The sequence below is a fragment of the Loxodonta africana genome, chromosome 20 (assembly GCF_030014295.1).
Source record: "Loxodonta africana isolate mLoxAfr1 chromosome 20, mLoxAfr1.hap2, whole genome shotgun sequence".
In the NCBI taxonomy this organism is placed as follows: Eukaryota; Metazoa; Chordata; class Mammalia; order Proboscidea; family Elephantidae; genus Loxodonta; species Loxodonta africana.
The window spans coordinates 54279364-54285363 of record NC_087361.1 but is presented as its reverse complement, the minus strand read 5'-3'; the positions used below and the strand labels follow the sequence as shown (position 1 = coordinate 54285363).

The window sequence follows — 6000 nt, the reverse complement described above, 5'->3', positions numbered from 1 at the left end:
GAATGTAGGAAACTAAGACATGAATCAAACAAATACAATTAAAAGTCATATATTTAAATCCCTTTACCCAGGAATGGTGTTCATGTTTTGTGGATCTTTGGAAGTAAGCTGTCTCTAGGCATTAGTTGTAGATATTGTTATTATTTTTTTTTATTGTGCTTTAAATGAAGGCTTACAGAGCAAATTAGTTTCTCATTAAACAATTAATACACATATCATTCTGTGACATTGGTTGCCAACCCCACCATGTGTCAACACTCTCCCCTTCTTGACCTTGGGATCCCCATGATCAGCTTTCCTGCCCCCTCCTGCCTTCTCATTCTTGCCCCTGGGCTGGTGTGCCCATTTAGTCTTGTATATATGGTTGAGTTATGTGTATTATTGTTTATTTTATGGGCTCTCTAATCTTTGGCTGAAGGGTGAGCCTCAGGAGTGACTTAAGTAACTGAGTTAAAAGGATGTCTGGGGGCCATACTCTCAGGGTTTCTCCAGTCTTTGTCAGATTAGTAGGTCTGGTCTTTTTTTTGTGAGTTACAATTTTGTCCTGCATTTTTCTCCAACCCTGTCTGGGACTCTCTATTGTGATCCCTGTCAGAGCAGTTGGTGGTGGTAGCCAGGCACCATCTAGTTGTACTGGACTCAGTCTGGTGGAGGCTGTGGTAGTTGGGGTCCGTTAGTCCTTTGGACTAATCTTTCTGTCGTGTCTTTGGTTTTCTTCATTCTCTGGATGTTATTTTTGCTGGAATTAATTTAATAAAGTGTATTTCTGTTTTATGATAGAAAGTTTTAAACAACTGGATAATAATTTTAGGCATTTTGGGATTCTTAGTGCTTGTTAAAAGCTCCCAGTTAATAATTTCAGATATTGCTAATAACTGTATCAGGAAAGCTCGTCCTTGGCCCTGAATTCTACTGTGGTTTGTATTATGGAGGTAAAATATTGCTGGGTGATCATTACAGTGTTATTCCTCTTAAACAGTTTATTGAGCACTGAGAATATTTAGAAAAAGTGTTCTAAGGTCTACTGTGGCATTATAGAAAGATTTTATGCGAGTTTGAATAATTACCTCATCTTGAAATGTCTGCAATTAGGAATTATAATTTCAATTCTACAATTATGTCAATTGAATTTTAACATTTCATTACAGTTTAAAAAATTAAAACCTCATAAGGATGGGTTTTCATTTTAACGAAACAATTTATCAATCTAATTATTTTAAAATAGAATTAAAAAAATTCACCCTGTGGTTTTTGTCATTTTTTTCCCCGACAGCTCCTTGCTTTGATTTGGGGTTTGAATCTGCCTGCAGCCTTGGCCCAGTGGGCTCCCTCCAGTTGTGTTCAGCAGGTCACATTCCCTTGGCCCAGTGAGCTCCCTCCAGTTGAGTTCAGCAGGTCATATTCCCCTGATGAAGACCTATCGTGGGAGCCAGTGGCATGCTTTCATCTCCATTCAAGTAAGAACTCCTGAATGGCCATCTCCTGGGTTTGCTGAGAGCAGATGGGGAAAAACCCAGGTGGACTTTGTCATAGTTACTCATTGGTGTTAAGAACCTGGTGTCTTCACTTGTAGGGGACACTGAGCTGCTGTTAAGGGTGCTGGGAAAATCTGGAAATGGATAATATTAATGGTTAAACAATATATTAAACATAAATAATATCACTGGATTGTACACTTGAAGAAAGTTGAAAAGGCAAATGATTATTAAAAAAAAAAAAAAAGCATCTGGGGTCTTTTTGCCAAAGACTTTAGAGATCCCTGTTAATAGTCCATTTTTAACCAGGCCCAGTTTCTGTTTTTATGAGAGGTCTGAGATTACTCCTCATGGACAGCCTCTGAATTTTAATTGCCGTAATTTAAGCCATGGCTGTCAGTTTGTCGTACTGTGCTGGCTTGCCTATTGCTGTGATGCTGGAAGCAATGCCACCGGGATTTCAAATACCAGTGGGGTGAGACAGTAGGAAGAAGAACCTGGTGATCTACGTCTGAAAAAAATGCCCAGGGAAAACCATATGGATAGTAGTGTAGAGGGTTAGTGAAAAGAGGAAGACCCTGAACAAGATGGATTGACAGTGGCTGCAACAGTGGGCTCAAACGTGGCAACGACTGTGAGGATGGTGCAGGACTGGGCGGTGTTTCGTTCTTTTGTACATAGGGTCGCTATGAGTTGAAACCAACTCACTGGCACCTAATAATAGCAAACATCTTCATAGCCTACAATGCAGTAGTTCTGAATCCCATCCAAATCAGGAAAACTGAATTTATGGGTCTCCTAGCAACCAGACCTGGCTATTGAGTGCCCAGACCTTGTCTTTATGACAGCACACAGAGCCGACACCTCCGCCATTCTGGTTACAGGGGCTTGGGGAGACTGATTCTTAGGGTATGAGATACGGCCTTGAGTATTATGTTAAGGTTGCTAGGGAAACCATAACTTGGGATTTCCTAATTTGGGAAACCATTCAGATCTCTCAAGGAAATATTAAGGTACAGTTTTTCCAGCTTGGAAAACTTATTTTGTGGAATTCTGGAATGGAGAGTTTGATTACCACATGAGCCAAGTTTAATAGTTTGATACCATGAGTATTGCAGCTGGCCTGTAGAGGCCACGAGGTTCGTATCTTGAATTTTCTCCTTTGATACGAATAAAATCTCTCTTTCCTCTTTGGCAGAGACGGTTAAGTGCTTGGCTGCTCACCAAAGGCTTGGAGGTTTAAGTCTACCTAGAGGTAACTAGGAAGAAAGGCCTGGTGATCTATTTTTGAAAAATTAGCCACAGAAAGCCCTGTGGAGCCCAGTTCCACTCTGCCATACATGGGGGTCACCGTGAGTCAGAATCGACTAGATGGCGGCTGATCTAGAGAACAAGCCCCAAACCAAACCAGTTGCCGTTGGTTCAGTTCCGAATCGTGGACCCCCATGTGTGTTCGAGTAGACCTGGGCTCCACAGGGTTTTCTATAGCTGCTTGTTGAGAAGTAGATCACCAGGCATTTCTTCTGCGGCATCTCTGGGCAGACTTGAAGCTCCAACCTTATGGTTAGCAGCCAAGCACTTCAACCTTTGTACCACCCAGAGACCCCGCTCTGTTCTCTGCCAGTACTGAAGTGGCCGCCGGCATTTGATCACGTGGGCCACCCTTCATTTTTCTCAGGCTTTCTGTGAGTTTTCTCTTTTCTGCCTGGGTGATTCTTCCCAAACTCAGTCTTCAGAGTTTTGGTTCTTTCTTTTTTGATTATACAACATTTAATTACATCAGGTATGCCAAAATATTGCTGTTGTTGTTAGGTGCCAGGGAGTCAGTTCCGGCTCATAGTGACTTGATCTATGTACAACTGAATGAAACACTGCCCGGTCCTGCGCCATCCTCACAATTGTTATATTTGAGCCCATCGTTGCAGCCACTGTGTCAGCCCATCTCGTTGAGGGTCTTCCTTTTTTCGCTGACCGTTTACTTACCAAGCATGATGTCCCTCTCCAGGGACTGGTTCCTCCTGATAACGTGTCCAAATTACATGAGACGAGGTCTCACCATCCTCACTTCTAGGGAGCATTCTGGCTGTACTTCTTTCAAGGCAGATTTGTTTGTTCTTCTGGCAGCTCATGGTATATTCAATATTCTCTGCCAAAACCATACATAATTCAAATGCATTGGTTCTTCTTTGATCTTCCTTATACATTGTCCAGCTTTCACATGCATGTGAGGTGATTGAAAACACCGTGGCTTGGGTCAGGTGCACCTTAGTCCTCAAAGTGACATCTTTGCTTTTTAACACTTTAAAGAGCCTTAGTAAAACAGTAAATATCTTTTAGTGTTAAGAATGAGGGTAGTTCTTACTTTCTTGTTTATAATTTTCTCTGATGTTGAAAGTTTTTACAGTGAGTAGGAGTTATGTCTGTATTCAGAAAATTTGCATTAAGGGATGTACACATTCATCTTTGGCTGGGTCGTGGCTCGTGGAAAGCGAACTTCCCCAAGTCGTATTTTCCTGTTTTTGTAATCCACTTACACGTGGGGGTTCATAGCAAAGTGCCCCTCTCAACACTAAGGACCATGAGAAGAATAAAGAATATGTGAATTCGGGCAGAAATAACCAAAAATGAGAAAGCCTGAGGGATGGCGCTGGGGGGCAGCAAAGAGCTCAGTGATTAAATATCAATGGAAGGATTAGTGCTATTGTTGATGGAGCCATTCAGGCTGGGATGGAGCCATGGCTGGTAGTCATCAGAAAATTGCTTCTTGACCTTGGAAGGTTGACTGTCCCTTCCTTTTTTCCTCTTTCTCCTCATACAGCGGTCTTACACTCCACAGTTCTAGTCATGGGCGTACCTCATGACCATAATTTTTCTCGAGATACCAGAAGACCAAGCAAAAAAACCAAGAGTGTTCCACCAATTTGCGTTTAATTCTGAGGTGAACTCTTCTAGTTCTGGACATTCTTATGGGCCATGGAAGATTGCGACAGTTCTGGGCCAAGCCTGCAGATAGCTTGGGAAGGTTGGGGAAGAACCTGTTTCTGGATACTGAGGGTTCATGGGTAAAAAATAATGGAAGATCCTGAGGGTGGTCGTGAGGGTTGAGGGACAGGTAGGAATAATGAGAGACTGAGTTTCCTGACCTAAAGGAGGATACACTTTGGCCGGGAGGTAAGACTATCCCAGAGTCCGTTGGTGGTGCAAAGGGGTACATGCTTGGTTGCTAACCAAAAAGTTGGAGTTCAAGTCCACCTACAGGTGCCTTGGAAGAAAGGCCTGGCTATCTACTTCTGAAAAATCAGCCATTGAAAACCCGATGGAGCACAGTTCTACTCTTGACACACATGAGATCACCACGAATCAGGCTCTATGGCAACTGGTTACTGGTTAAGACGATCCTACGATAGCTGTTTACAAGCACAGAGTGAAACAGAAGGCTGAGGAAATCTTCACGAAGGGTGGTGCCTCAGAGGAAGGCTCCATAGCCTGTGGTTGGCTAAGGGGGTCGAGGGAATAGCAGTCACTGCACGTGACCACAGAGGAAGGGATGAAGGCTGCTGGTCTTAGGGAAGACGTGCAGTTGCCGATTGAATTCAGGTCAGGGTCTCTGCTTGGCATTCCCACTTGTTTCGTTGGGCAGGGAGCTGTAGGTAAACACCTGGGTAAACAGGTGACTTTTTTTTTCTGTTTTTTAATTGAACTTCAGGTGAAGGTTTACAGAACAAACTAGCTTTTCATTAAACAGTGCGCATATTGTTTTATCACATTGGTTAACAACTGCACTACATGTCAACACTCCCTTCTCAACCTTGGGCTCCCTGTTACAGTTTTCTTGTCCCCTCTTGCCTTCTCATCCTTGCCCCGGGGCTGGTGTGTCCCTTTAGTTTCATTTTGTTTTACGGGCCTGTCTAATCTTTGGCTGAAGGGTGAACCTTGGGAGTGACTTCTTTACTGAGCTAAAGGGTGTCTGGGGGTCATACTCTCAGGGTTTCTTCAGTCTCTATCAGGCCAGTAAGTCTGGTCTTTTTTGTGTGAGTTAGAATTTTGTTCTACATTTTTCTTCAACTCTGTCTGGGACCCTCTATTGTGATCCCTGTCAGAACATTCAGTGATGGTAGCCGGGCACCATCTAGTTGTTCTGGACTCAGCCTGATGGAGGCTGCAGTAGTTGTGGGCTACTAGTCCTTTGGACTAATCTTTCCCTTATATTTTTAGTTTTCTTCATTCTCCCTTGCTCAAGATGGGGTGAGACCAGTGGAGTATCTTAGATGGCCGCTCACAGGCTTTTTAGACCCTAGATGCTACTTGCCAAAGTAGAATATAGAACATTTTCTTTATAAAGTATGTATTATTGATTGAATTATGTCCCCCCAAAATATGTGTCAACTTGGTTAGGCCATGATTCCCAGTATAGTATGGTTGTCCTCCATTTTGTGATTTTCCTATGTGTTTAAATCATAATCTCTGCCTGTGGTTAAAAAGGATTAGGGTGGGATGTAACACCCTTGCTCAGGTCACATCCCTG

At 43.0% G+C, this 6000-nt stretch overlaps 1 protein-coding gene across 4 annotated transcripts in view; it reads left to right on the top strand.

Moving 5' to 3' along the window:
• Positions 1–1245: 1245 nt before the first annotated feature.
• Positions 1246–6000, top strand: part of TIAM1 (TIAM Rac1 associated GEF 1) — a 424375-nt gene continuing 419620 nt past the window's right edge. For all 4 annotated transcript variants that reach the window (XM_064273167.1, XM_064273165.1, XM_064273170.1 and 1 more), the window contains exon 1: positions 1246–1457. The gene's annotated coding sequence lies outside the window, so the exon portion shown is untranslated. The remainder of the gene's footprint in view (positions 1458–6000) is intronic.